Here is a 7,604-nt window from a genome sequence, read left to right as displayed (position 1 = left end):
AAAAGATCTTTGTGGGCCAGAATGAAGGAGCTAAATTTATCAGAAACAAATAAAAAGGCTTGCTTTGCATGTCTGGCATTCAAGATGGGCAGTTTTAGTAAGATCATATTAATAAAGATAAAAAGACCAGATTAAGGGAGGTAATAATCTCTCTGAACTTGATTCCCCTTAGTTCAGAGGGGACCCATTCTCTCTGAGCCTCAGTTTCTTCCGCTGTAAACTGGAGCTAGAAAATACCTCTTTTGTGATGTTGTTGTGAAGATTTAACGATGTATGAAAATCAGTCACTATAGTGCCTTTTAAGTAGTTCACTCTTAATAAATGGCAAGGATCAGACTGTTAAAAATCTTGGCATTGAAAATGGAGTTGTTTTCTCCTAGAGGAGGGAAGAATCTGGGGTGTGTATTGTCATCACCTATCTGCCCTCCTGTTATAGGCAGAGGAAGGAGATTAATCCTGTATCTCCCCAAAGGACAGAACTGCATTTGTTTGGCAAAAGCTGATACTGAGCCAATTTCAGCCAAATCAAAGGAATTGCAATAATGAAAAAAGGCTAGAAGGAAACACTTCCAAATGGTGCTGTCTTCAGGTTGTGAGAACTTCAATGATTTTCTATTCTTGTGCCATTTCCAAATTTTCAGCTGAGCATATATATTGTGATACATAGGAAAAGGAGTATGTCAAGGCTGTATCTTGTCACCCTACTTACTTAACTTATATGCAGAGTACATCATGAGAAACACTGGGCTGGATGAAGCACAAGCTGGAATCAATACTGCCGGGAGAAATATCAATAACCTCAGATATGCAGATGACACCACCCTTATGGCAGAAAATGAAGAGGAACTAAAGAGCCTCTTGATGAAAGTGAAAGTGGAGAGTGAAAAAGTTGGCTTAAAGCTCAACATTCAGAAAACGAAGATCATGGCATCTGGTCCCATCACTTCATGGCAAATAGATGGGGAAACAATGGAAACAGTGGCTGACTTCATTTTTCTGGGCTCCAAAATCACTGCAGATGGTGACTGCAGCCATGAAGTTAAAAGACACTTACTCCTTGGAAGGAAAGTTATGACCAACCTAGACAGCACATTAAAAAGCAGAGACATTATTTTGCCAAAAAAGGTTCATCTAGTCAAGGCTATGGTTTTTCCATAGTCATGTATGGATGTGAGAGTTGGATTATAAAGAAAGCTGAGCGCCAAAGAATTGATACTTTTGAACTGTAGTGTTGGAGAAGACTCTTGAGCATCCCTTGGACTGCAAGGAGATCCAACCAGTCCATCCTAAAGGAAATCAGTCCTGGGTGTTCATTGGAGGGACTGATGTTGAAGCCGAAACTCCACTGAAACTTTGGCCACCTGATGCAAAGAATTGACTCATTGGAAAAGACCCTGATGCTGGGAGGGATTGGGGGCAGGAGGAGAAGGGGACGACAGAGGATGAGATGGCTGGATGGCATCACTGACTCAATGGACATGAGTTTGAGTGAACTCCGGGAGTTGGCGATGGACAGGGAGGCCTGGCGTGCTGCGGTTCATGGGGTCAGAAAGAGTTGGACACGACTGAGCGACTGAACTGAACTGAATCTGGAAAAAATAAAGCGTTTCATAAAAAAGAAGAGATATGTCAGGAGTGTCATAGGACAAGAGTAGATCAGACTGATCTAAGATTCTGCAAATGTGATTCTCATTTCTAAGTTTCAAAAAAACTGAAATCGATTCCCAATACAGACAGTGCAGCAGGAAGGGATCCTGTCCTCACCCTCAAGGAACCCAACACCTGACAGAGGAAGAGGCCCTGACAATGCACCACCGAGGCCAGCTCTAGGAGCGCAGGGACCAACTGCTTCGACGGAAGGTGTTGCCCAGGGTCTCAGCAGCCAGTGAAGTGGGGAGGGAGCTTCCTCCCCGCCAGCATTGGTTTCAGCCTGGTCTCTTCCTCTCTGGGCAACTCACCATCAGAGTGTGGCAAAATTAAGCCTTCCCTCAACTTCTGACTAAGAAAGCAACCTTGGGCCGGATTCTAAAAGGAAGGGGCGGGTGATGAGACAGATGTTGGAACTGGCAGCAGCAGATGTGGGATCTGGTTCCAGCCTTGTCTGTCCTCACTGTGTGATGCTAGGCGAGCCCCTTCCCTGTCTGGGCCACGGGGTCCCCATCTGTAGTTTCGAGAGGTTGGACAGAACGAGTTGTAAGCTGTTAGCAGCTGGAAGCCACGGCTCTTGGCCATACTTTCTTGAAGTCTCCATGGCCCAGTGGACCTCAGAAGTCTTTCAACCCCATTGTTCCACCCTTGCCCTTAATGAAGCCACATCTGGAGTGTATCTCCTCTGATCCCTGTTTTGTACAGCTCCTCACAGCTGGATCCCCATAAATCAATTTGTTCTGCAGACCAGTTCCCAGAACTGTCCAGAATCCTACCCAGAAAAAGGCAGTTTTATTTCGCTTCAGTTTCTGGTTCCAAAAGGATTGAGCTGAGCCCAGTCCATCTCGGGACAAGCTCTCGAGTCTTCCGAAGCCCGTGGCCTGCTAGGGTTTTGCAGAGCAGCCAAGGCTCATGCTTCTGTCCCCTACTTGCAGGCACAAAGGATGAACTGGCCTGGGGGCCCCTTCCTGGCCCCTCTTGAGGACCACTGCCCCCACTCCATGGCAAAAAGATTGGACTAAAGTGATCCCCAAGCCCCTACTTGCTTTGGATTCAAAGTTTTCCTGGAGATAAACTTGTTACAACAGAAGGGTTAAAAAGTTAAAATCCTTGAGGATGGAGAGGGGAGGAGATCTGCGGACCACCAAGGGCTCCTGCTTGTTCTGCCACAAGGCCCTGAATCCAGGACTTTCATGAAGAGCAAACATTCTGCCGGTGGGAACTGAGATATGTGCTTTTGCTGACAGCTTCTCTGGTCTTAGGGATATCTCTGGGCTTGAGAACAAAAAATCTTTGGCCAGGAAATGGTCCCCGAGCCCCTATTCTTCAGAGTGCCCTAAGCCTGCCTCATCTCATTTAATCCTCATGCCCCCCTAGAGTTAGGTCCTAGCACTGCTTCTATTTACGGATGAGGAACTGTGGTTCAGAGAGGTTAAGTAACTTGTCACAAAGCTGGCAAGTGCACCAGACTGAATTTACATTCAGGTCTGTGCTTCTACATATCCTGACCTCTTTTGTGGATAAGTGTCTACTGCTGAACACACACACACACACACACACACACACACACACACACACACAAATGCTGCTAAATGAAGACAAACCTAGGTCCCTATTTGTTTCCCTACTAACAAAGACTTTGGGCTCAGACTCCATTTGGGAGAATTTTTAAAAGATCATAAATATACTTAGCTTAAGTACATGTACTTAGCTTAAAAAGCCTAATTGTACTCAAGGTTTATAATAAAATCAGCAGTCCCCAGTTCTGCTCCTCCCCAACCCCACCTAGATTTGGTTCTCAAGACAGTCCCTCCTCTCAACATTTCCAGTAATTTCTTCCAGTATTTGCCTCTGAATTTCAAATAACATGTTAGCTCTGCTTTCTCATGATTTCTCAGACCATTATTACTGGCTTCCTATTATGGAAAATGGAGCTTCTCTTGTACCATTTCTCTCCCCCTTGCCCTCCCACTAATTTCATTTTACTGTCCTCAGAGGATCTGAGGGAGCCTGAGCTAGACTAGACCTCTCTGAAGCGATGGGGGATGGAGTCCTTTTTTTTAAAATTTTTATTAATTGATTTATTTGGCCGTACCAGGTCTTAGTTGCAGCGCATCGGGTCTTCACTGTCATGTGGGACCTCTCATTGCAGTGCCCGGACCCTCTAACGTGGGCTTAGTTTCTCTGTACCACGTGGGATCTTAGTTTCACGACCAGGGATGGAACCCACGTCCCCTGCACTGCTAGGCAGATTCTTAACCACCGGACCACCAGGGAAGTCCAGGGAATGGAGCCTTGACCTTCAGTTAAATGCAGCAGGTTTAATGCAAACGTCTATCTTTACTCCCTCTCAGAACTCCAGTATAAACCACATCCCAGAACGATGGTTTGAGGAAGGGAGGGCAGACAGCCTGGAGCAGAGATTTAGACACATAACCTCTCTCCTGGAGTCTCTGAGGGACAGGGAGAGCACACACACTGGGTGGCCTCCAAGGGGGGTCCAGAGTAAGAAGGAAGCTACAGAGAGACAGATTTCAGCTTCATAAGGAGTCATCCAAGAATACAACGGATGGCCTGTGAAGGGGGGCACATCCCCCCACTGGCAGTAGACAAGCTAGGGCTGTCTGGAGAAGAACAGGAAATCCTGCTTAGGAGGGAGTTGAATACACGACTTATAAAGTCCCTGTAAATTCTATAACCCAGTAACTTGCTTCCTTTTGTAACAGCTTGCAATCAGAATCCAGTGGTGCTCTGCAATCACTCGAGTTAAAAACCGGAGCTGCCCAATAGTCACACCCATCTGCAATTTCTTTTTAGGACACTGAAGTAACCATCTTAACAGTCTGATGAACAATCAGTTCCACTGACTTTTGCCTTGTAAAAGAAGGTTCGAGATGATTCACAGAGCAATCATGACATGGCAGATGGGACACAACTCTCAGTCCCATGGGCTTTAAATCCTCCAAAGACAGCGAAGCGCTGGATGGGGCAACTTGTGGATCTGGCCATGTACTTTGGGCCTCCTGGCTCTGCAGCAAGAATCTCAAAGGGGAAACTTGAAGAAATGCTCGCCTCCCCCCAACCTCCACAAGTCCCGCCTTCCCATTCTTGCCTTGTTTTAAAGAGAAAGAGGGCTGAGTGTGGGCAAAATGGAGCTCCCCCTGGACAATGGCCCCTGGAGGAACCGGTCTGGGCCTGGGGCTCTGTCCCTGGTTCTGTCCCCGACTTGGCACTTACCCAGAGACACAGCTCTTCTGTGACCTCTGTACTTTCCAAGCAGGACAGACTTTCATTCATTCTGGTGCCATGACTGGCAGTGTGGTGTAACTGGACTAAGAGTGAGGGGAGGGCTGTGGCCAGGGCGTCCGAGCCGCCTGGCTTGGGCAAGTCACCTCCCCTCCCTTTCAGGAGGCACCGGGTCACAGCAGTTACAACTGAACTTTTGGAGTAAAACTGCTGCTGCTGCTGCTGCTAAGTCACTTCAGTCGTGTCCGACTTTGTGTGACCCCATAGATGGCAGCCCACCAGGCTCCCCCGTCCCTGGGATTCTCCAGGCAAGAACACTGGAGTGGGCTGCCATTTCCTTCTCCTGGGTTCAATTCTAGCACTGCCACTGATTAGCTGTGTGACCATAGACAAGTTTCCCACACTCTCTGAGCCTGTGTCCTCACTTTTAAATTGGGGGGGGCGGTGCTGGGAAGAGTGAAGGGGAGGACCAATACCTACCTCACTGGGTGTTTTCAGCATTAAATTAGCTCATTTCATTAAGTGTTTAGAAGAGCGCCCAACTCATGGTATTATTTTCAGCAGCAGCTAATGATGATGAAAAGGAGACAGCAATCCTCATTTGGTTGACTTTACAGGAATGAACAAAATAAAACTCTTGAAAACGAAACTCTGCAGTTATATATAAGTGAGAAATTTGATGTGTGGTGCATTAACTCTCACAAATATTAGGAGACTGTAAGAGGCTAACATTTCCAACTCTACTTGCTAAATAAACATTGTGGCTATGATACAAGAAACCACGCAGCAAAGTCTAACTTTTTATTGAGATAGGAAACTAACTTTCTTTTATAATTTAATTTAGCAAGGCCAATATTTGAAGATACGATTTTTAAGAGTACCAATTTAACACTTTAAGAAAAACACACCCAGCCCAAATTTAGAACACTGATTACTATATAGAATGAAAAGTACTGACAAAGAAAATGCTGTCCCTAACTTGCTATGTGATCTCATACAAAGCCCTTCCCTCATGGGCCTCGTTCCCCACTCCATCAGCTACAATGGGCACAGAATGATCTCTGGGTGCCATCCAGGTCTGCATCCCATGGACCCGAGACAGGAGGATTTTTTTAGACCAACAGACATGTCCACAGCTAAGGCATTGTATTTCCTGAGCTGACACCCCCACCTAGTGTGCGTGTGAGAACAGACACCAGTGACCAGCCACCCAGGACCTTCTTATTCTCTCTTGAATAACCCGCTACTCAAAATCTGATCCACAGACCAACAGCACTGGCATCATCTGGGTGCTTGTGAGAAATGCAGAGTCTCAAGGTCCGTCCCAGACCTAGTGAATCTGAATCTACCTTTTGACAAGATGCCAAGGGATTCCCAGAAACATGAAATTTTGAAAAGCACTGCTTTAATAGGAGGAGAAAAGGGAAGCTAGTCAGGACAGGGATTTAACTTTAATATACATTCAGAATTGACCCATATAATGAAACAAATCCTTCCCAACTGACACTTAAGAAGACTATCATGCAATGAAGGTTTAGGTTCTTGGGAATTTTTGTAAGTTTTCAAAAACTAACCTCCTGGAATGTTAAGTAGGCATCTGATATGGGCATCCCTGAACCAGAGTTTCAAATGCACTTGCGCAGTCTACATTGTTATTAATGGAATAATCATACTGATGAGTCTCTGCTTCCAGAAATTCAAAATTCAAAACTCAACCATTCTGAGCTCCCAGAGGCCATCTCAGGTCCTAACCACATGGCCCATCATGACACGACAGCTGATTTCTTCAAAGCCAGCAGGACAATCTCTCAGCAGGTGACCTCTAGAAGCTGAGGTTCTCAGTCCTACAACCTCGAGGACATGAATTGTGCCAACAAACTGTGTTTGGAAGAAGAGCCCAAGTCCCGGCTGAGACAGCAGCCTGGTCAACACTTTTGATTTCATCCAGTGAGACCCAGAGCAGAGAACTTAGCTAAGCCATGCCCAGACTATAACCTACAGGAACTGGGAGACAATAAATTATGCTGTTTTAAGCCACTCTGCTTGTGGCAATCCATTACACAGCAATAGAAAACTAACACAGATTTTGGTACCTGGAAGTGAGATGTGCTATAACAAACACCTAAAATGTAGGAGCAGCTTTAGAATGGGGCAGTAGAAGGAAGCTGGAGGAATTCTGCAGGACAGGATACAGAAAGCTTAAATTTCCTTGATCAGACTGTTAGTAGAAATATAAATGTTGAGGACATTGTTGCTGAAGGTTATGAAGGAAGAGAGAAACATGTTATTAGAAAGTGGGGAAAGAGCCTTATTACATAGTGGCAGAAAGTTTAGCAGATTGTCTCTGGCAGTTATGAAGAATTTTTAAGAGATGAACCTGATTAGATAGCTAAGGGAACCTAGTTCTGTTGCTAAGGAGATCTCCAAGAAGCGCTGAAGATGCTGCCTGGTTTCTTCCTGCTGCTTACAATAAAGTGCAAGAGGAGACAGAGAGAGGGGAAGTCATAACACAAAAATTAAGCAGGACTGAATTATTTAGGAAAATTTTCAGCTTCTCCAGTTGGCAAAAGATGCTAAAAGTCAGAATGGCTGCTGAAAATGTGGCACAGAGATAAGGCTGAGTACGTGACTGTATAATCTTCCGTTAAGACCTCAGAGAGATCAAAAGGTCACAGTCACACAAAGGACCTTTTTAAGAGATTAAGAGTGTG

Source organism: Bos mutus, chromosome 8 (assembly GCF_027580195.1).
Source record: "Bos mutus isolate GX-2022 chromosome 8, NWIPB_WYAK_1.1, whole genome shotgun sequence".
NCBI lineage: Eukaryota > Metazoa > Chordata > Mammalia > Artiodactyla > Bovidae > Bos > Bos mutus.
This window is presented reverse-complemented; position numbering follows the sequence as displayed.